This window comes from Symphodus melops (genome assembly GCF_947650265.1).
Source record: "Symphodus melops genome assembly, chromosome: 22".
Classification (NCBI taxonomy): domain Eukaryota; kingdom Metazoa; phylum Chordata; class Actinopteri; order Labriformes; family Labridae; genus Symphodus; species Symphodus melops.
In genome coordinates this window covers 11,659,240-11,684,416 of record NC_136712.1, presented here as the reverse complement: position 1 = coordinate 11,684,416, position 25,177 = coordinate 11,659,240, and the positions used below count along the sequence as shown (strand labels likewise).

At 45.0% G+C, this 25,177-nt stretch overlaps 1 long non-coding RNA gene across 1 annotated transcript in view; it reads left to right on the top strand.

Annotated features, from left to right (window-relative positions):
- LOC306818269 overlaps positions 1-20,462 on the top strand; it is a 58,751-nt gene extending 38,289 nt beyond the window's left edge. The window contains exon 3 of the long non-coding RNA XR_013778154.1: positions 20,423-20,462. This is a non-coding gene — a long non-coding RNA (uncharacterized lncRNA). The remainder of the gene's footprint in view (positions 1-20,422) is intronic.
- Positions 20,463-25,177: the final 4,715 nt, after the last annotated feature.

Sequence of the window (25,177 nt, the reverse complement as noted above, 5' to 3'; positions counted from 1 at the left end):
GTTATTAGCATGACATATAGAGCAGATATGCTTCATGTTCAGACTATGAAAATAACATTTTATCCAGTTATATTAAATCATCTAAAATCTGAATACAAAGATTACAATACAAAGGCGTGCAGACAGTCTGTAGAGACGGTAGAGGTTGCGTGCAGACAGTCTGTAGAGACGGTAGAGATGGCGTGCAGACAGTCTGTAGAGACGGTAGAGGTGGCGTGCAGACAGTCTGTAGAGACGGTAGAGGTGGCGTGCAGACAGTCTGTAGAGGTGGCGTGCAGACAGTCTGTAGAGGTCGTGTGCAGACAGTCTGTAGAGACGGTAGAGGTTGCGTGCAGACAGTCTGTAGAGATGGCATGCAGACAGTCTGTAGAGACGTAGAGGTGGCGTGCAGACAGTCTGTAGAGACGGTAGAGATGGCGTGCAGACAGTTTGTAGAGACGGTAGAGGTGGCGTGCAGACAGTCTGTAGAGGTGGCGTGCAGACAATCTGTAGAGGTGGCGTGCAGACAGTCTGGAGATTCAGACTGAAGGTGACATTCATCTCAGCCTCATTTCATCCTGTCACTGTTTGTGTGTTTATTCTGCACAGTCAGCTGATAGGATGAAAACACACATGTTTTCATCCTATCAGCTCACTGGGACTTTGGTGATTTCTCAATGGTCCCAGTTCATTATCTCTCCTGTCACTGGTGATTCATCAAACAGAGTCCCAGTTTAGATTTGAACGTTGCTCTCAGGTGGACACATTTACCTGATGGCTCAATGGGACTGAATCCCTGTATACACTGCTTTGAGCTGAATCACTCTGACCTGAGTCTGAGCACGCTAAAACAAAGACACATTTAATTATTCTGAAGGAGAATCTCACCTTGGATGTACACATAGTTGCTAGAGTTGATCTGATGACAGATGGCGTCCTGTGTGACCACACAGCTGTAGGTGTCGGTCTTGGTCACAGTCGTTTGGAGGATGATGTCGTAGCTGCCATCTTCATTTTTAGTGACTTGGGGTTCTTCAGTTTGAAAGATGTTTCCAGAACTGTCCCTCCACTCCACTTTAAGTAAGGGAGAAGCTCCTTTAACGACACACTGCAGCACGGCCTGGTCACTTGTTTGATCAAGAATTTTGAAAGTCGGCTCTCGACATGCAACTGTGAACAGGGAATAAATAAGAAATTTTTCAGGTTCTTTACAGCATCAGAAATGTAATCATGTGAATCCTCTGGTCATCACATATCTGATTAAAGAGGTTTATAAAAGGAGGAATAGAGAAGCTAAATTCATGTCTCAATGATAAATCAGATTATTTGTCCCAGCAGGCTGACATGTTGAAGGACCCTGTAGACCACCTGACCTGAACCCCCTTCATCAGAGCTGCTAGGTGTGGAGGACTCATTGTTATATTAACGTACAAAAAGCTTTGATTGATTCCTTTAAACTGACGTGTTGTGAGTCTTTACGTCACAAACTGAAGAAAAATGTCCACTGAAGTGAATTAGAAATACTTTAAATATTCCTGAGTGGTATCAGGTCTGTGGGGTCAACCTGAGCGCGTGACAGGCAGAGGGTGACATCATCAGGACTCACCTGGTTCCTCCGTTGTTCTGTCCTTTAAGATGCAATCTGAAAGAAAAAAGAAAATATATAAAGTTAGAGAATGTGTGTGATGTTATTAGCATGACATATAGAGCAGATATGCTTCATGTTCAGACTATGAAAATAACATTTTATCCAGTTATATTAAATCATCTAAAATCTGAATACAAAGATTACAATACAAAGGCGTGCAGACAGTCTGTAGAGACGGTAGAGGTTGCGTGCAGACAGTCTGTAGAGACGGTAGAGGTGGCGTGCAGACAGTCTGTAGAGACGGTAGAGGTGGCGTGCAGACGGTCTGTAGAGACGGTAGAGGTGGCGTGCAGACGGTCTGTAGAGGTGGCGTGCAGACAGTCTGTAGAGGTCGTGTGCAGACAGTCTGTAGAGACGGTAGAGGTGGCGTGCAGACAGTCTGTAGAGATGGCGTGCAGACAGTCTGTAGAGACGGTAGAGATGGCGTGCAGACAGTCTGTAGAGATGGCGTGCAGACAGTCTGTAGAGATGGTAGAGGTGGCGTGCAGACAGTCTGTAGAGACGGTAGAGGTGGCGTGCAGACAGTCTGTAGAGATGGCGTGCAGACAGTCTGTAGAGATGGTAGAGATGGCGTGCAGACAGTCTGTAGAGACGGTAGAGGTGGCGTGCAGACAGTCTGTAGAGATGGCGTGCAGACAGTCTGTAGAGATGGTAGAGGTGGCGTGCAGACAGTTTGTAGAGACGGTAGAGGTGGCGTGCAGACAGTCTGTAGAGGTGGCGTGCAGACAGTCTGGAGATTCAGACTGAAGGTGACATTCATCTCAGCCTCATTTCATCCTGTCACTGTTTGTGTGTTTATTCTGCACAGTCAGCTGATAGGATGAAAACACACATGTTCACTACAGCTCACTGGGACTTTGGTGATTTCTCAATGGTCCCAGTTCATTATCTCTCCTGTCACTGGTGATTCATCAAACAGAGTCCCAGTTTAGATTTGAACGTTGCTCTCAGGTGGACACATTTACCTGATGGCTCAATGGGACTGAATCCCTGTATACACTGCTTTGAGCTGAATCACTCTGACCTGAGTCTGAGCACGCTAAAACAAAGACACATTTAATTATTATGAAGGAGAATCTCACCTTGGATGTACACATAGTTGCTAGAGTTGATCTGATGACAGATGGCGTCCTGTGTGACCACACAGCTGTAGGTGTCGGTCTTGGTCACAGTCGTTTGGAGGATGATGTCGTAGCTGCCATCTTCATTTTTAGTGACTTGTGGTTCTTCAGTTTGAAAGATGTTTCCAGAACTGTCCCTCCACTCCACTTTAAGTAAGGGAGAAGCTCCTTTAACGACACACTGCAGCACGGCCTGGTCACTTGTTTGATCAAGAATTTTGAAAGTCGGCTCTCGACATGCAACTGTGAACAGGGAATAAATAAGAAATTATTCAGGTTCTTTACAGCATCAGAAATGTAATCATGTGAATCCTCTGGTCATCACATATCTGATTAAAGAGGTTTATAAAAGGAGGAATAGAGAAGCTAAATTCATGTCTCAATGATAAATCAGATTATTTGTCCCTGCAGGCTGACATGTTGAAGGACCCTGTAGACCACCTGACCTGAACCCCCTTCATCAGAGCTGCTAGGTGTGGAGGACTCATTGTTATATTAACGTACAAAAAGCTTTGATTGATTCCTTTAAATCAATCAAAGTGTTGTGAGTCTTTACGTCACAAACTGAAGAAAAATGTCCACTGAAGTGAATTAGAAATACTTTAAATATTCCTGAGTGGTATCAGGTCTGTGGGGTCAACCTGAGCGCGTGACAGGCAGAGGGTGACATCATCAGGACTCACCTGGTTCCTCCGTTCTTCTGTCCTTTAAGATGCACTCTGAAAGAAAAAAGAAAATATATAAAGTTAGAGAATGTGTGTGATGTTATTAGCATGACATATAGAGCAGATATGCTTCATGTTCAGACTATGAAAATAACATTTTATCCAGTTATATTAAATCATCTAAAATCTGAATACAAAGATTACAATACAAAGGCGTGCAGACAGTCTGTAGAGACGGTAGAGGTTGCGTGCAGACAGTCTGTAGAGACGGTAGAGATGGCGTGCAGACAGTCTGTAGAGACGGTAGAGGTGGCGTGCAGACAGTCTGTAGAGACGGTAGAGGTGGCGTGCAGACAGTCTGTAGAGGTGGCGTGCAGACAGTCTGTAGAGGTCGTGTGCAGACAGTCTGTAGAGACGGTAGAGGTTGCGTGCAGACAGTCTGTAGAGATGGCATGCAGACAGTCTGTAGAGACGTAGAGGTGGCGTGCAGACAGTCTGTAGAGACGGTAGAGATGGCGTGCAGACAGTTTGTAGAGACGGTAGAGGTGGCGTGCAGACAGTCTGTAGAGGTGGCGTGCAGACAATCTGTAGAGGTGGCGTGCAGACAGTCTGGAGATTCAGACTGAAGGTGACATTCATCTCAGCCTCATTTCATCCTGTCACTGTTTGTGTGTTTATTCTGCACAGTCAGCTGATAGGATGAAAACACACATGTTTTCATCCTATCAGCTCACTGGGACTTTGGTGATTTCTCAATGGTCCCAGTTCATTATCTCTCCTGTCACTGGTGATTCATCAAACAGAGTCCCAGTTTAGATTTGAACGTTGCTCTCAGGTGGACACATTTACCTGATGGCTCAATGGGACTGAATCCCTGTATACACTGCTTTGAGCTGAATCACTCTGACCTGAGTCTGAGCACGCTAAAACAAAGACACATTTAATTATTCTGAAGGAGAATCTCACCTTGGATGTACACATAGTTGCTAGAGTTGATCTGATGACAGATGGCGTCCTGTGTGACCACACAGCTGTAGGTGTCGGTCTTGGTCACAGTCGTTTGGAGGATGATGTCGTAGCTGCCATCTTCATTTTTAGTGACTTGGGGTTCTTCAGTTTGAAAGATGTTTCCAGAACTGTCCCTCCACTCCACTTTAAGTAAGGGAGAAGCTCCTTTAACGACACACTGCAGCACGGCCTGGTCACTTGTTTGATCAAGAATTTTGAAAGTCGGCTCTCGACATGCAACTGTGAACAGGGAATAAATAAGAAATTTTTCAGGTTCTTTACAGCATCAGAAATGTAATCATGTGAATCCTCTGGTCATCACATATCTGATTAAAGAGGTTTATAAAAGGAGGAATAGAGAAGCTAAATTCATGTCTCAATGATAAATCAGATTATTTGTCCCAGCAGGCTGACATGTTGAAGGACCCTGTAGACCACCTGACCTGAACCCCCTTCATCAGAGCTGCTAGGTGTGGAGGACTCATTGTTATATTAACGTACAAAAAGCTTTGATTGATTCCTTTAAACTGACGTGTTGTGAGTCTTTACGTCACAAACTGAAGAAAAATGTCCACTGAAGTGAATTAGAAATACTTTAAATATTCCTGAGTGGTATCAGGTCTGTGGGGTCAACCTGAGCGCGTGACAGGCAGAGGGTGACATCATCAGGACTCACCTGGTTCCTCCGTTGTTCTGTCCTTTAAGATGCAATCTGAAAGAAAAAAGAAAATATATAAAGTTAGAGAATGTGTGTGATGTTATTAGCATGACATATAGAGCAGATATGCTTCATGTTCAGACTATGAAAATAACATTTTATCCAGTTATATTAAATCATCTAAAATCTGAATACAAAGATTACAATACAAAGGCGTGCAGACAGTCTGTAGAGACGGTAGAGGTTGCGTGCAGACAGTCTGTAGAGACGGTAGAGGTGGCGTGCAGACAGTCTGTAGAGACGGTAGAGGTGGCGTGCAGACGGTCTGTAGAGACGGTAGAGGTGGCGTGCAGACGGTCTGTAGAGGTGGCGTGCAGACAGTCTGTAGAGGTCGTGTGCAGACAGTCTGTAGAGACGGTAGAGGTGGCGTGCAGACAGTCTGTAGAGATGGCGTGCAGACAGTCTGTAGAGACGGTAGAGATGGCGTGCAGACAGTCTGTAGAGATGGCGTGCAGACAGTCTGTAGAGATGGTAGAGGTGGCGTGCAGACAGTCTGTAGAGACGGTAGAGGTGGCGTGCAGACAGTCTGTAGAGATGGCGTGCAGACAGTCTGTAGAGATGGTAGAGATGGCGTGCAGACAGTCTGTAGAGACGGTAGAGGTGGCGTGCAGACAGTCTGTAGAGATGGCGTGCAGACAGTCTGTAGAGATGGTAGAGGTGGCGTGCAGACAGTTTGTAGAGACGGTAGAGGTGGCGTGCAGACAGTCTGTAGAGGTGGCGTGCAGACAGTCTGGAGATTCAGACTGAAGGTGACATTCATCTCAGCCTCATTTCATCCTGTCACTGTTTGTGTGTTTATTCTGCACAGTCAGCTGATAGGATGAAAACACACATGTTCACTACAGCTCACTGGGACTTTGGTGATTTCTCAATGGTCCCAGTTCATTATCTCTCCTGTCACTGGTGATTCATCAAACAGAGTCCCAGTTTAGATTTGAACGTTGCTCTCAGGTGGACACATTTACCTGATGGCTCAATGGGACTGAATCCCTGTATACACTGCTTTGAGCTGAATCACTCTGACCTGAGTCTGAGCACGCTAAAACAAAGACACATTTAATTATTATGAAGGAGAATCTCACCTTGGATGTACACATAGTTGCTAGAGTTGATCTGATGACAGATGGCGTCCTGTGTGACCACACAGCTGTAGGTGTCGGTCTTGGTCACAGTCGTTTGGAGGATGATGTCGTAGCTGCCATCTTCATTTTTAGTGACTTGTGGTTCTTCAGTTTGAAAGATGTTTCCAGAACTGTCCCTCCACTCCACTTTAAGTAAGGGAGAAGCTCCTTTAACGACACACTGCAGCACGGCCTGGTCACTTGTTTGATCAAGAATTTTGAAAGTCGGCTCTCGACATGCAACTGTGAACAGGGAATAAATAAGAAATTATTCAGGTTCTTTACAGCATCAGAAATGTAATCATGTGAATCCTCTGGTCATCACATATCTGATTAAAGAGGTTTATAAAAGGAGGAATAGAGAAGCTAAATTCATGTCTCAATGATAAATCAGATTATTTGTCCCTGCAGGCTGACATGTTGAAGGACCCTGTAGACCACCTGACCTGAACCCCCTTCATCAGAGCTGCTAGGTGTGGAGGACTCATTGTTATATTAACGTACAAAAAGCTTTGATTGATTCCTTTAAATCAATCAAAGTGTTGTGAGTCTTTACGTCACAAACTGAAGAAAAATGTCCACTGAAGTGAATTAGAAATACTTTAAATATTCCTGAGTGGTATCAGGTCTGTGGGGTCAACCTGAGCGCGTGACAGGCAGAGGGTGACATCATCAGGACTCACCTGGTTCCTCCGTTCTTCTGTCCTTTAAGATGCACTCTGAAAGAAAAAAGAAAATATATAAAGTTAGAGAATGTGTGTGATGTTATTAGCATGACATATAGAGCAGATATGCTTCATGTTCAGACTATGAAAATAACATTTTATCCAGTTATATTAAATCATCTAAAATCTGAATACAAAGATTACAATACAAAGGCGTGCAGACAGTCTGTAGAGACGGTAGAGGTTGCGTGCAGACAGTCTGTAGAGACGGTAGAGATGGCGTGCAGACAGTCTGTAGAGACGGTAGAGGTGGCGTGCAGACAGTCTGTAGAGACGGTAGAGGTGGCGTGCAGACAGTCTGTAGAGGTGGCGTGCAGACAGTCTGTAGAGGTCGTGTGCAGACAGTCTGTAGAGACGGTAGAGGTTGCGTGCAGACAGTCTGTAGAGATGGCATGCAGACAGTCTGTAGAGACGTAGAGGTGGCGTGCAGACAGTCTGTAGAGACGGTAGAGATGGCGTGCAGACAGTTTGTAGAGACGGTAGAGGTGGCGTGCAGACAGTCTGTAGAGGTGGCGTGCAGACAATCTGTAGAGGTGGCGTGCAGACAGTCTGGAGATTCAGACTGAAGGTGACATTCATCTCAGCCTCATTTCATCCTGTCACTGTTTGTGTGTTTATTCTGCACAGTCAGCTGATAGGATGAAAACACACATGTTTTCATCCTATCAGCTCACTGGGACTTTGGTGATTTCTCAATGGTCCCAGTTCATTATCTCTCCTGTCACTGGTGATTCATCAAACAGAGTCCCAGTTTAGATTTGAACGTTGCTCTCAGGTGGACACATTTACCTGATGGCTCAATGGGACTGAATCCCTGTATACACTGCTTTGAGCTGAATCACTCTGACCTGAGTCTGAGCACGCTAAAACAAAGACACATTTAATTATTCTGAAGGAGAATCTCACCTTGGATGTACACATAGTTGCTAGAGTTGATCTGATGACAGATGGCGTCCTGTGTGACCACACAGCTGTAGGTGTCGGTCTTGGTCACAGTCGTTTGGAGGATGATGTCGTAGCTGCCATCTTCATTTTTAGTGACTTGGGGTTCTTCAGTTTGAAAGATGTTTCCAGAACTGTCCCTCCACTCCACTTTAAGTAAGGGAGAAGCTCCTTTAACGACACACTGCAGCACGGCCTGGTCACTTGTTTGATCAAGAATTTTGAAAGTCGGCTCTCGACATGCAACTGTGAACAGGGAATAAATAAGAAATTTTTCAGGTTCTTTACAGCATCAGAAATGTAATCATGTGAATCCTCTGGTCATCACATATCTGATTAAAGAGGTTTATAAAAGGAGGAATAGAGAAGCTAAATTCATGTCTCAATGATAAATCAGATTATTTGTCCCAGCAGGCTGACATGTTGAAGGACCCTGTAGACCACCTGACCTGAACCCCCTTCATCAGAGCTGCTAGGTGTGGAGGACTCATTGTTATATTAACGTACAAAAAGCTTTGATTGATTCCTTTAAACTGACGTGTTGTGAGTCTTTACGTCACAAACTGAAGAAAAATGTCCACTGAAGTGAATTAGAAATACTTTAAATATTCCTGAGTGGTATCAGGTCTGTGGGGTCAACCTGAGCGCGTGACAGGCAGAGGGTGACATCATCAGGACTCACCTGGTTCCTCCGTTGTTCTGTCCTTTAAGATGCAATCTGAAAGAAAAAAGAAAATATATAAAGTTAGAGAATGTGTGTGATGTTATTAGCATGACATATAGAGCAGATATGCTTCATGTTCAGACTATGAAAATAACATTTTATCCAGTTATATTAAATCATCTAAAATCTGAATACAAAGATTACAATACAAAGGCGTGCAGACAGTCTGTAGAGACGGTAGAGGTTGCGTGCAGACAGTCTGTAGAGACGGTAGAGGTGGCGTGCAGACAGTCTGTAGAGACGGTAGAGGTGGCGTGCAGACGGTCTGTAGAGACGGTAGAGGTGGCGTGCAGACGGTCTGTAGAGGTGGCGTGCAGACAGTCTGTAGAGGTCGTGTGCAGACAGTCTGTAGAGACGGTAGAGGTGGCGTGCAGACAGTCTGTAGAGATGGCGTGCAGACAGTCTGTAGAGACGGTAGAGATGGCGTGCAGACAGTCTGTAGAGATGGCGTGCAGACAGTCTGTAGAGATGGTAGAGGTGGCGTGCAGACAGTCTGTAGAGACGGTAGAGGTGGCGTGCAGACAGTCTGTAGAGATGGCGTGCAGACAGTCTGTAGAGATGGTAGAGATGGCGTGCAGACAGTCTGTAGAGACGGTAGAGGTGGCGTGCAGACAGTCTGTAGAGATGGCGTGCAGACAGTCTGTAGAGATGGTAGAGGTGGCGTGCAGACAGTTTGTAGAGACGGTAGAGGTGGCGTGCAGACAGTCTGTAGAGGTGGCGTGCAGACAGTCTGGAGATTCAGACTGAAGGTGACATTCATCTCAGCCTCATTTCATCCTGTCACTGTTTGTGTGTTTATTCTGCACAGTCAGCTGATAGGATGAAAACACACATGTTCACTACAGCTCACTGGGACTTTGGTGATTTCTCAATGGTCCCAGTTCATTATCTCTCCTGTCACTGGTGATTCATCAAACAGAGTCCCAGTTTAGATTTGAACGTTGCTCTCAGGTGGACACATTTACCTGATGGCTCAATGGGACTGAATCCCTGTATACACTGCTTTGAGCTGAATCACTCTGACCTGAGTCTGAGCACGCTAAAACAAAGACACATTTAATTATTATGAAGGAGAATCTCACCTTGGATGTACACATAGTTGCTAGAGTTGATCTGATGACAGATGGCGTCCTGTGTGACCACACAGCTGTAGGTGTCGGTCTTGGTCACAGTCGTTTGGAGGATGATGTCGTAGCTGCCATCTTCATTTTTAGTGACTTGTGGTTCTTCAGTTTGAAAGATGTTTCCAGAACTGTCCCTCCACTCCACTTTAAGTAAGGGAGAAGCTCCTTTAACGACACACTGCAGCACGGCCTGGTCACTTGTTTGATCAAGAATTTTGAAAGTCGGCTCTCGACATGCAACTGTGAACAGGGAATAAATAAGAAATTATTCAGGTTCTTTACAGCATCAGAAATGTAATCATGTGAATCCTCTGGTCATCACATATCTGATTAAAGAGGTTTATAAAAGGAGGAATAGAGAAGCTAAATTCATGTCTCAATGATAAATCAGATTATTTGTCCCTGCAGGCTGACATGTTGAAGGACCCTGTAGACCACCTGACCTGAACCCCCTTCATCAGAGCTGCTAGGTGTGGAGGACTCATTGTTATATTAACGTACAAAAAGCTTTGATTGATTCCTTTAAATCAATCAAAGTGTTGTGAGTCTTTACGTCACAAACTGAAGAAAAATGTCCACTGAAGTGAATTAGAAATACTTTAAATATTCCTGAGTGGTATCAGGTCTGTGGGGTCAACCTGAGCGCGTGACAGGCAGAGGGTGACATCATCAGGACTCACCTGGTTCCTCCGTTCTTCTGTCCTTTAAGATGCACTCTGAAAGAAAAAAGAAAATATATAAAGTTAGAGAATGTGTGTGATGTTATTAGCATGACATATAGAGCAGATATGCTTCATGTTCAGACTATGAAAATAACATTTTATCCAGTTATATTAAATCATCTAAAATCTGAATACAAAGATTACAATACAAAGGCGTGCAGACAGTCTGTAGAGACGGTAGAGGTTGCGTGCAGACAGTCTGTAGAGACGGTAGAGATGGCGTGCAGACAGTCTGTAGAGACGGTAGAGGTGGCGTGCAGACAGTCTGTAGAGGTGGCGTGCAGACAATCTGTAGAGGTGGCGTGCAGACAATCTGTAGAGGTGGCGTGCAGACAGTCTGGAGATTCAGACTGAAGGTGACATTCATCTCAGCCTCATTTCATCCTGTCACTGTTTGTGTGTTTATTCTGCACAGTCAGCTGATAGGATGAAAACACACATGTTTTCATCCTATCAGCTCACTGGGACTTTGGTGATTTCTCAATGGTCCCAGTTCATTATCTCTCCTGTCACTGGTGATTCATCAAACAGAGTCCCAGTTTAGATTTGAACGTTGCTCTCAGGTGGACACATTTACCTGATGGCTCAATGGGACTGAATCCCTGTATACACTGCTTTGAGCTGAATCACTCTGACCTGAGTCTGAGCACGCTAAAACAAAGACACATTTAATTATTATGAAGGAGAATCTCACCTTGGATGTACACATAGTTGCTAGAGTTGATCTGATGACAGATGGCGTCCTGTGTGACCACACAGCTGTAGGTGTCGGTCTTGGTCACAGTCGTTTGGAGGATGATGTCGTAGCTGCCATCTTCATTTTTAGTGACTTGGGGTTCTTCAGTATGAAGGACGTTTCCAGAACTGTCCCTCCACTCCACTTTAGGTAAGGGAGAAGCTCCTTTAACGACACACTGCAGTACGGCCTGGTCACTTGTTTGATCAAGAATTTTGAAAGTCGGCTCTCGACATGCAACTGTGAACAGGGAATAAATAAGAAATGATTCAGGTTCTTTACAGCATCAGAAATGTAATCATGTGAATCCTCTGGTCATCACATATCTGATTAAAGAGGTTTATAAAAGGAGGAATAGAGAAGCTAAATTCATGTCTCAATGATAAATCAGATTATTTGTCCCTGCAGGCTGACATGTTGAAGGACCCTGTAGACCACCTGACCTGAACCCCCTTCATCAGAGCTGCTAGGTGTGGAGGACTCATTGTTATATTAACGTACAAAAAGCTTTGATTGATTCCTTTAAACTGACGTGTTGTGAGTCTTTACGTCACAAACTGAAGAAAAATGTCCACTGAAGTGAATTAGAAATACTTTAAATATTCCTGAGTGGTATCAGGTCTGTGGGGTCAACCTGAGCGCATGACAGGCAGAGGGTGACATCATCAGGACTCACCTGGTTCCTCCGTTCTTCTGTCCTTTAAGATGCACTCTGAAAGAAAAAAGAAAATATATAAAGTTAGAGAATGTGTGTGATGTTATTAGCATGACATATAGAGCAGATATGCTTCATGTTCAGACTATGAAAATAACATTTTATCCAGTTATATTAAATCATCTAAAATCTGAATACAAAGATTACAATACAAAGGCGTGCAGAATGTGTGTGATGTTATTAGTGTTGGGAATTTTCAGGAGCGAATACCTGACCAACTGTTATGTTGGGTTTTATGACGTAAAATTTGATTGTCAAAATAAATTAATAATTAAGTTTATTTAATTATTAATCTAAATCAATAATTGTTATTAAACTGCGTTTAATAAACCTCGGGGCACCACCCTGTAAACAGGGAACAACCAAAATATTACCAATATCAGTCTCAAATTATTTAATTAAATACCAATATCATTAATAATTAATAATCTGTATTTAATTGAAGGTGTGAAATCCGAACACAAAGCCCTTTCACCCAGCCTAAGTCACAAAGCAAATTCACAGTGATCACAAACAACGACTTTTTAAGATATAATAGAATTTATTTAACAAAGCAACATCAAGTAAATCAATGAAACCCAATCAAACAAATAACCATCATAAGCCAAACTACAATTAACAAACAAAACAAACAAGCGTGGTCACGTGATGGCGGACACAGAACGTGATCTACGTTTATGCAGCGTCTGGAAAGCCACAGATCTATGTGTGTGCGTCTACCGAAAGGTGTGTGTGTAAAGGCGAGACAGCGAGAGGAAACAACGCACCTCGACAGCTCAATCTCGGACTGGAGCTCACCACAACTCAGAGCACAGTTTACGTCGCGTACCAGAAGCAAGTGGCCGGATTTGTATCAGACGGCGTTCACACTAGTCTTTCTGATAGTGAGTCTATTACCCGGTTATGACGTGGGAGCTCACAGATAAACACATGGGACACAGCGGCACAAGTAAAGGAAACAAAAGAGATTTTACTCTGGTAAAATCTAAGACACAGCGGCACAAATAAGGAGAACAAAAGAGATTTTACTCTGGTAAAATCTAAGACACAGTGGTCAAACAAAGAGAACAAAGGAGATTTTACTCTGGTAAAATCTAAGACACAGTGGTCAAACACCAAGCAAATATTATCACCGTTCCACTATAATAACTCAGTTATTAAACACACTCTCTATATCTAACTGCCCAGACCTAGCTAAGCCTCACTTGAAACCGTTTCGTCCACGGTTGATGAAAGGAAGAAAAGAGGTTCTGGAGCGGCCTTTCTGCAGTTGTAAGGTGATGGCGGTGCGTGTCCAGTGGGGTTGAGCAGGGCCGTCGTGTCCTCCGTCGAGCGAGGTGATCTCCGTGGGTGTCCTTTCTTTAAAGGACGGAACGAGACGTAATCCTTACAGTCTCTCTCAATACCGTTTTGATACGGGAGAAATAGAACGCTATACTTCTGAGATGCGTTCAAGTGGATGATCTAGGCTCGGAAATTAGGACGTCGGTGTGCTTCAAGGCCTTGGATCAGCTGCGCGCCAAAACTTTTAAAACAAAGAGAAGCGTGCTGGAAACAGGAACAGAGTTGGGTATCCTCGGACGTCGCCAGACGACGTTTGAAAGAGGCAGAACAATGAAGCATGGCCGGCTTTATACCTCCCAGACTTCACACCTATGTGTTAGGTGTGGCAAAGCATTCTGGGAGTACCTGCAAGGCATGCTGGGATAAAGAGTCTTTTGTTGTAGTTCTCCAAACATACACAGCCTGAACTTTGCCATCCTGGCTGGACCCAACATTAGCATGACATATAGAGCAGATATGCTTCATGTTCAGACTATGAAAATAACATTTTATCCAGTTATATTAAATCATCTAAAATCTGAATACAAAGATTACAATACAAAGGCGTGCAGACAGTCTGTAGAGACGGTAGAGGTTGCTTGCAGACAGTCTGTAGAGACGGTAGAGGTTGCTTGCAGACAGTCTGTAGAGACGGTAGAGGTGGCGTGCAGACAGTCTGTAGAGACGGAAGAGGTCTGTGGGGTCAACCTGAGCGCCTGACAGGCAGAGGGTGACATCATCAGGACTCACCTGGTTCCTCCGTTGTTCTGTCCTTTAAGATGCACTCTGAAAGAAAAAAGAAAATATATAAAGTTAGAGAATGTGTGTGATGTTATTAGCATGACATATAGAGCAGATATGCTTCATGTTCAGACTATGAAAATAACATTTTATCCAGTTATATTAAATCATCTAAAATCTGAATACAAAGATTACAATACAAAGGCGTGCAGACAGTCTGTAGAGACGGTAGAGGTTGCGTGCAGACAGTCTGTAGAGACGGTAGAGGTTGCGTGCAGACAGTCTGTAGAGACGGTAGAGATGGCGTGCAGACAGTCTGTAGAGGTGGCGTGCAGACAGTCTGTAGAGGTCGTGTGCAGACAGTCTGTAGAGACGGTAGAGGTTGCGTGCAGACAGTCTGTAGAGATGGCATGCAGACAGTCTGTAGAGACGTAGAGGTGGCGTGCAGACAGTCTGTAGAGACGGTAGAGATGGCGTGCAGACAGTTTGTAGAGACGGTAGAGGTGGCGTGCAGACAGTCTGTAGAGGTGGCGTGCAGACAATCTGTAGAGGTGGCGTGCAGACAGTCTGGAGATTCAGACTGAAGGTGACATTCATCTCAGCCTCATTTCATCCTGTCACTGTTTGTGTGTTTATTCTGCACAGTCAGCTGATAGGATGAAAACACACATGTTTTCATCCTATCAGCTCACTGGGACTTTGGTGATTTCTCAATGGTCCCAGTTCATTATCTCTCCTGTCACTGGTGATTCATCAAACAGAGTCCCAGTTTAGATTTGAACGTTGCTCTCAGGTGGACACATTTACCTGATGGCTCAATGGGACTGAATCCCTGTATACACTGCTTTGAGCTGAATCACTCTGACCTGAGTCTGAGCACGCTAAAACAAAGACACATTTAATTATTATGAAGGAGAATCTCACCTTGGATGTACACATAGTTGCTAGAGTTGATCTGATGACAGATGGCGTCCTGTGTGACCACACAGCTGTAGGTGTCGGTCTTGGTCACAGTCGTTTGGAGGATGATGTCGTAGCTGCCATCTTCATTTTTAGTGACTTGGGGTTCTTCAGTTTGAAAGATGTTTCCAGAACTGTCCCTCCACTCCACTTTAAGTAAGGGAGAAGCTCCTTTAACGACACACTGCAGCACGGCCTGGTCACTTGTTTGATCAAGAATTTTGAAAGTCGGCTCTCGACATGCAACTGTGAACAGGGAATAAATAAGAAATTTTTCAGGTTCTTTACAGCATCAGAAATGTAATCATGTGAATCCTCTGGTCATCACATATCTGATTAAAGAGGTTTATAAAAGGAGGAATAGAGAAGCTAAATTCATGTCTCAATGATAAATCAGATTATTTGTCCCAGCAGGCTGACATGTTGAAGGACCCTGTAGACCACCTGACCTGAACCCCCTTCATCAGAGCTGCTAGGTGTGGAGGACTCATTGTTATATTAACGTACAAAAAGCTTTGATTGATTCCTTTAAACTGACGTGTTGTGAGTCTTTACGTCACAAACTGAAGAAAAATGTCCACTGAAGTGAATTAGAAATACTTTAAATATTCCTGAGTGGTATCAGGTCTGTGGGGTCAACCTGAGCGCGTGACAGGCAGAGGGTGACATCATCAGGACTCACCTGGTTCCTCCGTTGTTCTGTCCTTTAAGATGCAATCTGAAAGAAAAAAGAAAATATATAAAGTTAGAGAATGTGTGTGATGTTATTAGCATGACATATAGAGCAGATATGCTTCATGTTCAGACTATGAAAATAACATTTTATCCAGTTATATTAAATCATCTAAAATCTGAATACAAAGATTACAATACAAAGGCGTGCAGACAGTCTGTAGAGACGGTAGAGGTTGCGTGCAGACAGTCTGTAGAGACGGTAGAGGTGGCGTGCAGACAGTCTGTAGAGACGGTAGAGGTGGCGTGCAGACGGTCTGTAGAGACGGTAGAGGTGGCGTGCAGACGGTCTGTAGAGGTGGCGTGCAGACAGTCTGTAGAGGTCGTGTGCAGACAGTCTGTAGAGACGGTAGAGGTGGCGTGCAGACAGTCTGTAGAGATGGCGTGCAGACAGTCTGTAGAGACGGTAGAGATGGCGTGCAGACAGTCTGTAGAGATAGCGTGCAGACAGTCTGTAGAGATGGTAGAGGTGGCGTGCAGACAGTCTGTAGAGACGGTAGAGGTGGCGTGCAGACAGTCTGTAGAGATGGCGTGCAGACAGTCTGTAGAGATGGTAGAGATGGCGTGCAGACAGTCTGTAGAGACGGTAGAGGTGGCGTGCAGACAGTCTGTAGAGATGGCGTGCAGACAGTCTGTAGAGATGGTAGAGGTGGCGTGCAGACAGTTTGTAGAGACGGTAGAGGTGGCGTGCAGACAGTCTGTAGAGGTGGCGTGCAGACAGTCTGGAGATTCAGACTGAAGGTGACATTCATCTCAGCCTCATTTCATCCTGTCACTGTTTGTGTGTTTATTCTGCACAGTCAGCTGATAGGATGAAAACACACATGTTCACTACAGCTCACTGGGACTTTGGTGATTTCTCAATGGTCCCAGTTCATTATCTCTCCTGTCACTGGTGATTCATCAAACAGAGTCCCAGTTTAGATTTGAACGTTGCTCTCAGGTGGACACATTTACCTGATGGCTCAATGGGACTGAATCCCTGTATACACTGCTTTGAGCTGAATCACTCTGACCTGAGTCTGAGCACGCTAAAACAAAGACACATTTAATTATTATGAAGGAGAATCTCACCTTGGATGTACACATAGTTGCTAGAGTTGATCTGATGACAGATGGCGTCCTGTGTGACCACACAGCTGTAGGTGTCGGTCTTGGTCACAGTCGTTTGGAGGATGATGTCGTAGCTGCCATCTTCATTTTTAGTGACTTGTGGTTCTTCAGTTTGAAAGATGTTTCCAGAACTGTCCCTCCACTCCACTTTAAGTAAGGGAGAAGCTCCTTTAACGACACACTGCAGCACGGCCTGGTCACTTGTTTGATCAAGAATTTTGAAAGTCGGCTCTCGACATGCAACTGTGAACAGGGAATAAATAAGAAATTATTCAGGTTCTTTACAGCATCAGAAATGTAATCCTGTGAATCCTCTGGTCATCACATATCTGATTAAAGAGGTTTATAAAAGGAGGAATAGAGAAGCTAAATTCATGTCTCAATGATAAATCAGATTATTTGTCCCTGCAGGCTGACATGTTGAAGGACCCTGTAGACCACCTGACCTGAACCCCCTTCATCAGAGCTGCTAGGTGTGGAGGACTCATTGTTATATTAACGTACAAAAAGCTTTGATTGATTCCTTTAAATCAATCAAAGTGTTGTGAGTCTTTACGTCACAAACTGAAGAAAAATGTCCACTGAAGTGAATTAGAAATACTTTAAATATTCCTGAGTGGTATCAGGTCTGTGGGGTCAACCTGAGCGTGTGACAGGCAGAGGGTGACATCATCAGGACTCACCTGGTTCCTCCGTTCTTCTGTCCTTTAAGATGCACTCTGAAAGAAAAAAGAAAATATATAAAGTTAGAGAATGTGTGTGATGTTATTAGCATGACATATAGAGCAGATATGCTTCATGTTCAGACTATGAAAATAACATTTTATCCAGTTATATTAAATCATCTAAAATCTGAATACAAAGATTACAATACAAAGGCGTGCAGACAGTCTGTAGAGACGGTAGAGATGGCGTGCAGACAGTCTGTAGAGACGGAAGAGGTGGCATGCAGACAGTCTGTAGAGACGGTAGGTGGCGTGCAGAGAGTCTGTAGAAACGGTAGAGGTGGCGTGCAGACAGTCTGGTAGAGGTTGCGTGCAGACAGTCTGTCGAGACGGTAGAGGTGGAGTGCAGACAGTCTGTAGAGACGGTAGAGGTGGCGTGCAGACAGTCTGCAGAGACGGTAGAGGTGGCGTGCAGACAGTCTGCAGAGACGGTAGAGGTGGCGTGCAGACAGTCTGTAGAGGTGGCGTGCAGACAGTCTGTAGAGACGGTAGGTGGCGTGCAGACAGTCTGTAGAGACGGTAGAGGTGGCGTGCAGACAGTCTGTAGAGGTGGCGTGCAGACAGTCTGTAGAGACGGTAGAGATGGCGTGCAGACAGTCTGTAGAAACGGTAGAGGTGGCGTGCAGACAGTCTGTAGAGACGGTAGGTGGCGTGCAGAGAGTCTGTAGAAACGGTAGAGGTGGCGTGCAGACAGTCTGGTAGAGGTTGCGTGCAGACAGTCTGTCGAGACGGTAGAGGTGGAGTGCAGACAGTCTGTAGAGACGGTAGAGGTGGCGTGCAGACAGTCTGCAGAGACGGTAGAGGTGGCGTGCAGACAGTCTGCAGAGACGGTAGAGGTGGCGTGCAGACAGTCTGTAGAGGTGGCGTGCAGACAGTCTGTAGAGACGGTAGGTGGCGTGCAGACAGTCTGTAGAGACGGTAGAGGTGGCGTGCAGACAGTCTGTAGAGGTGGCGTGCAGACAGTCTGTAGAGACGGTAGAGATGGCGTGCAGACAGTCTGTAGAAACGGTAGAGGTGGCGTGCAGACAGTCTGTAGAGGTGGCATGCAGACAGTCTGTAGAGACGGTAGAGATGGCGTGCAGACAGTCTGTAGAGACGGTAGAGGTGGCGTGCAGACAGTCTGTAGAGACGGTAGATGTGGCGTGCAGACAGTCTGTAGAGACGTAGAGGTCGCGTGCAGACAGTCTGTAGAGACGTAGAGGTTGCGTGCAGACAGTCTGTAGAGGTGGCGTGCAGACAGTCTGTAGAGACGTAGAGGTGGTGTGCAGACAGTCTGTAGAGACGGTAGAGATGGCGTGCAGACAGTCTGTAGAGACGGAAGAGTTCTGTGGGGTCAACCTGAGCGCGTGACAGGCAGAGGGTAACATCAGGACTCACCTGGTTCCTCCATTGTTCTGTCCTTTAAGATGCACTCTGAAAGAAAAAAGAAAATATATAAAGTTAGAGAATGTGTGTGATGTTATTAGCATGACATATAGAGCAGATATGCTTCATGTTCAGACTATGAAAATAACATTTTATCCAGTTATATTAAATCATCTAAAATCTGAATACAAAGATTACAATACAAAGGCGTGCAGACAGTCTGTAGAGACGGTAGAGGTGGCGTGCAGACAGTCTGTAGAGGTGGCGTGCAGACAGTCTGTAGAGGTCGTGTGCAGACAGTCTGTAGAGACGGCGTGCAGACAGTCTGTAAAGACGTAGAGGTGGCGTGCAGACAGTCTGTAGAGACGGTAGAGGTGGCATGCAGACAGTCTGTAGAGGTGGCGTGCAGACAGTCTGTAGAGACGGTAGGTGGCGTGCAGAGAGTCTGTAGAAACGGTAGAGGTGGCGTGCAGACAGTCTGGTAGAGGTTGCGTGCAGACAGTCTGTCGAGACGGTAGAGGTGGAGTGCAGACAGTCTGTAGAGACGGTAGAGGTGGCGTGCAGACAGTCTGCAGAGACGGTAGAGGTGGCGTGCAGACAGTCTGCAGAGACGGTAGAGGTGGCGTGCAGACAGTCTGTAGAGGTGGCGTGCAGACAGTCTGTAGAGACGGTAGAGATGGCGTGCAGACAGTCTGTAGAAACGGTAGAGGTGGCGTGCAGACAGTCTGTAGAGGTGGCATGCAGACAGTCTGTAGAGACGGTAGAGATGGCGTGCAGACAGTCTGTAGAGACGGTAGAGGTGGCGTGCAGACAGTCTGTAGAGACGGTAGATGTGGCGTGCAGACAGTCTGTAGAGACGTAGAGGTCGCGTGCAGACAGTCTGTAGAGACGTAGAGGTCGCGTGCAGACAGTCTGTAGAGACTGTAGAGGTGGCGTGCAGACAGTCTGTAGAGGTGGCGTGCAGACAGTCTGTAGAGACGTAGAGGTGGTGTGCAGACAGTCTGTAGAGACGGTAGAGATGGCGTGCAGACAGTCTGTAGAGACGGAAGAGTTCTGTGGGGTCAACCTGAGCGCGTGACAGGCAGAGGGTAACATCAGGACTCACCTGGTTCCTCCATTGTTCTGTCCTTTAAGATGCACTCTGAAAGAAAAAAGAAAATTTATAAAGTTAGAGAATGTGTGTGATGTTATTAGCATGACATATAGAGCAGATATGCTTCATGTTCAGACTATGAAAATAACATTTTATCCAGTTATATTAAATCATCTAAAATCTGAATACAAAGATTACAATACAAAGGCGTGCAGACAGTCTGTAGAGACGGTAGAGGTGGCGTGCAGACAGTCTGTAGAGGTGGCGTGCAGACAGTCTGTAGAGGTCGTGTGCAGACAGTCTGTAGAGACGGCGTGCAGACAGTCTGTAGAGACGTAGAGGTGGCGTGCAGACAGTCTGTAGAGACGGTAGAGATGGCGTGCAGACAGTCTGTAGAGATGGTAGAGGTGGCGTGCAGACAGTCTGGTAGAGGTGGTGTGCAGACAGTCTGTAGAGGTGGCTTTCAGACAGTCTGTAGAGACGGTAGAGGTGGCGTGCAGACAGTCTGCAAAGACTGTAGAGGTGGCGTGCAGACAGTCTGCAAAGACTGTAGAGGTGACGTGCAGACAGTCTGGAGATTCAGACTGAAGGTGACATTCATCTCAGCCTCATTTCATCCTGTCACTGTTTGTGTGTTTATTCTGCACAGTCAGCTGATAGGATGAAAACATCCTATCAGCTCACTGGGACTTTGGTGATTTCTCAATGGTCCCAGTTCATTATCTCTCCTGTCACTGGTGATTCATCAAACAGAGTCCCAGTTTAGATTTGAACGTTGCTCTCAGGTGGACACATTTACCTGATGGCTCAATGGGACTGAATCCCTGTATACACTGCTTTGAGCTGAATCACTCTGACCTGAGTCTGAGCACGCTAAAACAAAGACACATTTAATTATTATGAAGGAGAATCTCACCTTGGATGTACACATAGTTGCTAGAGTTGATCTGATGACAGATGGCGTCCTGTGTGACCACACAGCTGTAGGTGTCGGTCTTGGTCACAGTCGTTTGGAGGATGATGTCGTAGCTGCCATCTTCATTTTTAGTGACTTGTGGTTCTTCAGTATGAAGGATGTTTCCAGAACTGTCCCTCCACTCCACTTTAGGTAAGGGAGAAGCTCTTTTAACGACACACTGCAGCTCGGCCTGGTCACTTGTTTGATCAAGAATTTTGAAAGTCGGCTCTCGACATGCAACTGTGAACAGGGAATAAATAAGAAATTATTCAGGTTCTTTACAGCATCAGAAATGTAATCATGTGAATCCTCTGGTCATCACATATCTGATTAAAGAGGTTTATAAAAGGAGGAATAGAGAAGCTAAATTCATGTCTCAATGATAAATCAGATTATTTGTCCAAGCAGGCTGACATGTTGAAGGACCCTGTAGACCACCTGACCTGAACCCCCTTCATCAGAGCTGCTAGGTGTGGAGGACTCATTGTTATATTAACGTACAAAAAGCTTTGATTGATTCCTTTAAACTGACGTGTTGTGAGTCTTTACGTCACAAACTGAAGAAAAATGTCCACTGAAGTGAATTAGAAATACTTTAAATATTCCTGAGTGGTATCAGGTCTGTGGGGTCAACCTGAGCGCGTGACAGGCAGAGGGTGACATCATCAGGACTCACCTGGTTCCTCCGTTCTTCTGTCCTTTAAGATGCAATCTGAAAGAAAAAAGAAAATATATAAAGTTAGAGAATGTGTGTGATGTTATTAGCATGACATATAGAGCAGATATGCTCATGTTCAGACTATGAAAGTAACATTTTATCCAGTAATATTAAATCATCTAAAATCTGAATACAAAGATTACAATACAAAGGCGTGCAGACAGTCTGTAGAGACGTAGAGGTGGCGTGCAGACAGTCTGTAGAGACGGTAGAGGTGGCGTGCAGACAGTCTGTAGAGACGTAGAGGTGGTGTGCAGACAGTCTGTAGAGACGGTAGAGGTGGCGTGCAGACAGTCTGTAGAGGTGGCGTGCAGACAGTCTGTAGAGGTGGCATGCAGACAGTCTGTAGAAACGGTAGAGGTGGCGTGCAGACAGTCTGTAGAGGTGGCATGCAGACAGTCTGTAGAGACGGCATGCAGACAGTCTGTAGAGACGGTAGAGATGGTGTGCAGACAGTCTGTAGAGACGGTAGAGGTGGCGTGCAGACAGTCTGTAGAGACGTTAGAGGTGGCGTGCAGACAGTTTGTAGAGACGGTAGAGGTGGCGTGCAGACAGTCTGTAGAGGTGGCGTGCAGACAGTCTGTAGAGACGGTAGAGATGGCGTGCAGACAGTCTGTAGAAACGGTAGAGGTGGCGTGCAGACAGTCTGTAGAGGTGGCATGCAGACAGTCTGTAGAGACGGTAGAGATGGCGTGCAGACAGTCTGTAGAGACGGAAGAGGTCTGTGGGGTCAACCTGAGCGCGTGACAGGCAGAGGGTGACATCATCAGGACTCACCTGGTTCCTCCGTTGTTCTGTCCTTTAAGATGCACTCTGAAAGAAAAAAGAAAATATATAAAGTTAGAGAATGTGTGTGATGTTATTAGCATGACATATAGAGCAGATATGCTTCATGTTCAGACTATGAAAGTAACATTTTATCCAGTTATATTAAATCATCTAAAATCTGAATACAAAGATTACAATACAAAGGCGTGCAGACAGTCTGTAGAGACGTAGAGGTGGCGTGCAGACAGTCTGTAGAGACGGTAGAGGTGGCGTGCAGACAGTCTGTAGAGACGGTAGGTGGCGTGCAGAGAGTCTGTAGAGACGGTAGAGGTGGCGTGCAGACAGTCTGTAGAGGTGGCGTGCAAACCATAGATTTAGGTAGCCTACCGCGAAACCGCTTTTTGCACGGCCTATTTAAAAAAAACACGGCCTTGAAATTATTGCACGGCTTGACCTAGGCCGTGCAAATATCTACATTTAATAGACGTGCTTACTACACGGTGTGTTAAATATCTGATTAGGCTACATTCTAATTCTGGCAAAGAATATGTTTGCCGAATACCGGTACTGAAAAGCTTAAACCTGATCCCGTTTGCGTTTCTACAGCCACCTGTGCCCTATTTGGTAGACGGCGTGTCAGCCGGATGACGATAGCCGCTATGTAAATAGCGTCATATGATAGCAGCTAACCGCTAACAGCTAACCGCTAACTAATGAATTCAACAAAGGAGAAAAACGCAACATAAACAAAACCAACGCTGGAAGACATCCAGCAGTTCATTTTCTCTGTGACTGACATGTGACTCTTTATTACAAGAACTCAATAAAGCTTTGTTTCAGAGAAGGCTGTGATCGGCGAGGAGAAATACACACGTAAACAATCAGCTGTGTGTTACAGTCAATGGTTTAAACACAGCGGAGTTTTGTTTACCGACGTAACACCGGAAGTGACGATTTTTTTCAACCAATCAACGGACTGCAGGGTTTAGCTCCACTTTTTCGGGTCAGCGCCACATTCGAAAATGCTGACAGATGATTGACTTATCAAGGTCTAGGGATCTATTATTACTGGATGACACATGTAATATTATGAATTTATGTGTTTGTTTGTTTTTTAAAGAAAGTGCAGAGAGAAGCAGTGGGCCAACAAAGGGGTTAGACAACATGAACCAAGTGAGTTGCAGTCAAATGACAAAGGGGTGTGTCAGGGCAGGGGCTGTACAGTAAATCAACATTATCAAGCTTGGGAAAACTAAAATGTGTAACAATGCATTCATTGAACAGAATGCACCATTTAGAGACTTATTCAAAACCAGTGTGTTAGGGAGCACATAACCTCCGCTCAAGCGTGCTGCGCCACCGTGAGTGACACTGAAAAAAATTTGCACCCCCTGTATTTTTTTTTGTACCCCCTGTTTTCCCATTTCTGCCTAAATCACTGGTCCTTGAAGCAGGTGGACCAGATTCAAACCCGACCTGTGGCATCTTTCTCCTCTCTCTCTCTCTCTCTCCGATGTTCCCTTAAAAACTCCCTGAATCACGTTACATCTCGTTTGAGCAGAAAATAAATAAAGTTCATCAGTGACTCTTAAACCTGTCATCTTACTAACAATGTTTTTAAATATAATAAAAAAAACATAAAAAAAACAACTCACCAACAACCAGCTCAATGGTGAACTGCTGAGGAGGATGAGATGAGATCAGATGAGGAAAAATACAGGTGTAGACTCCACTGTCGGCCACCTTCGTCTTCCTGATCTTTATGGAGGCGTGGTATCAGGTCTGTGGGGTCAACCTGAGCGCGTGACAGGCAGAGGGTGACATCATTAGGACTCACGTGGTTCCTTCGTTCGTCTGTCCTTTAATCTTTTACCACGCGGAGGATGGCGCGACCCCAAATACAAACGTTCAGACTAATTAACTACAAAAAGACGTTTTTTTCTTATGACTGTAAACATAACTACAAACATATTATATATAGTTTGAGAGCCTGTCGGACTTTCATCTGAATCAGCCAATTAAACCATTGCATCTGTACTCGTGCCGCCTTAAGTTTGATTGACAGCTAGCTTGTGCCAATGAGAAGTCAACGCTATGACAAAGCCCAAAATGTGTAAGCAATCAATGGCTGTGTCCCATTACAGAGGTTGCAGCCTTCGTGGGCTGCATTTTAAGACCGATTACGTCACACCTGCGCGACAAGCGGCTCCTGCGAATGCAGCCGAGAAATGCAGCCTTCCTTTCCCCGATTTTGGAGGCTTCAACGGTTGTATTCTTTGCAACCTTCCCTTCCCAAGATGCATTGCGCGCAACGGTAAACATCAACAATGGCATCCACGGTGAACCCAACCCAGACCTCCGCAGCTGATACGAATTTTACTTTTAAATGCAAGTATTGGGTTTTATTTCTTCTAATTTATTTCAACTGATATGTGTTGATTCATGCTCACTGATGATGCGGGAGCTGTAACGTTAATGCTGTAAGGTTGGACACGTTAGATAACGTTAAACTATCAACTCGACCTAACGATTGTTGAGATAACAGTTTATTTTACTTTGCATCTCTTAACATTAGTTTAACTTACTTTGCTTTGTTTTTAGTTAAGTTAACAGAGTTAACTTTAACAAGTTAAAAACATTTAGACAGGTTGTGAACTCTGGTTTTCAGTTGAATATAACTCCAGTAGCCAAACGGTTTTTAAACGTTTGGCTCAAACGTTTGTTAGAGTGAAG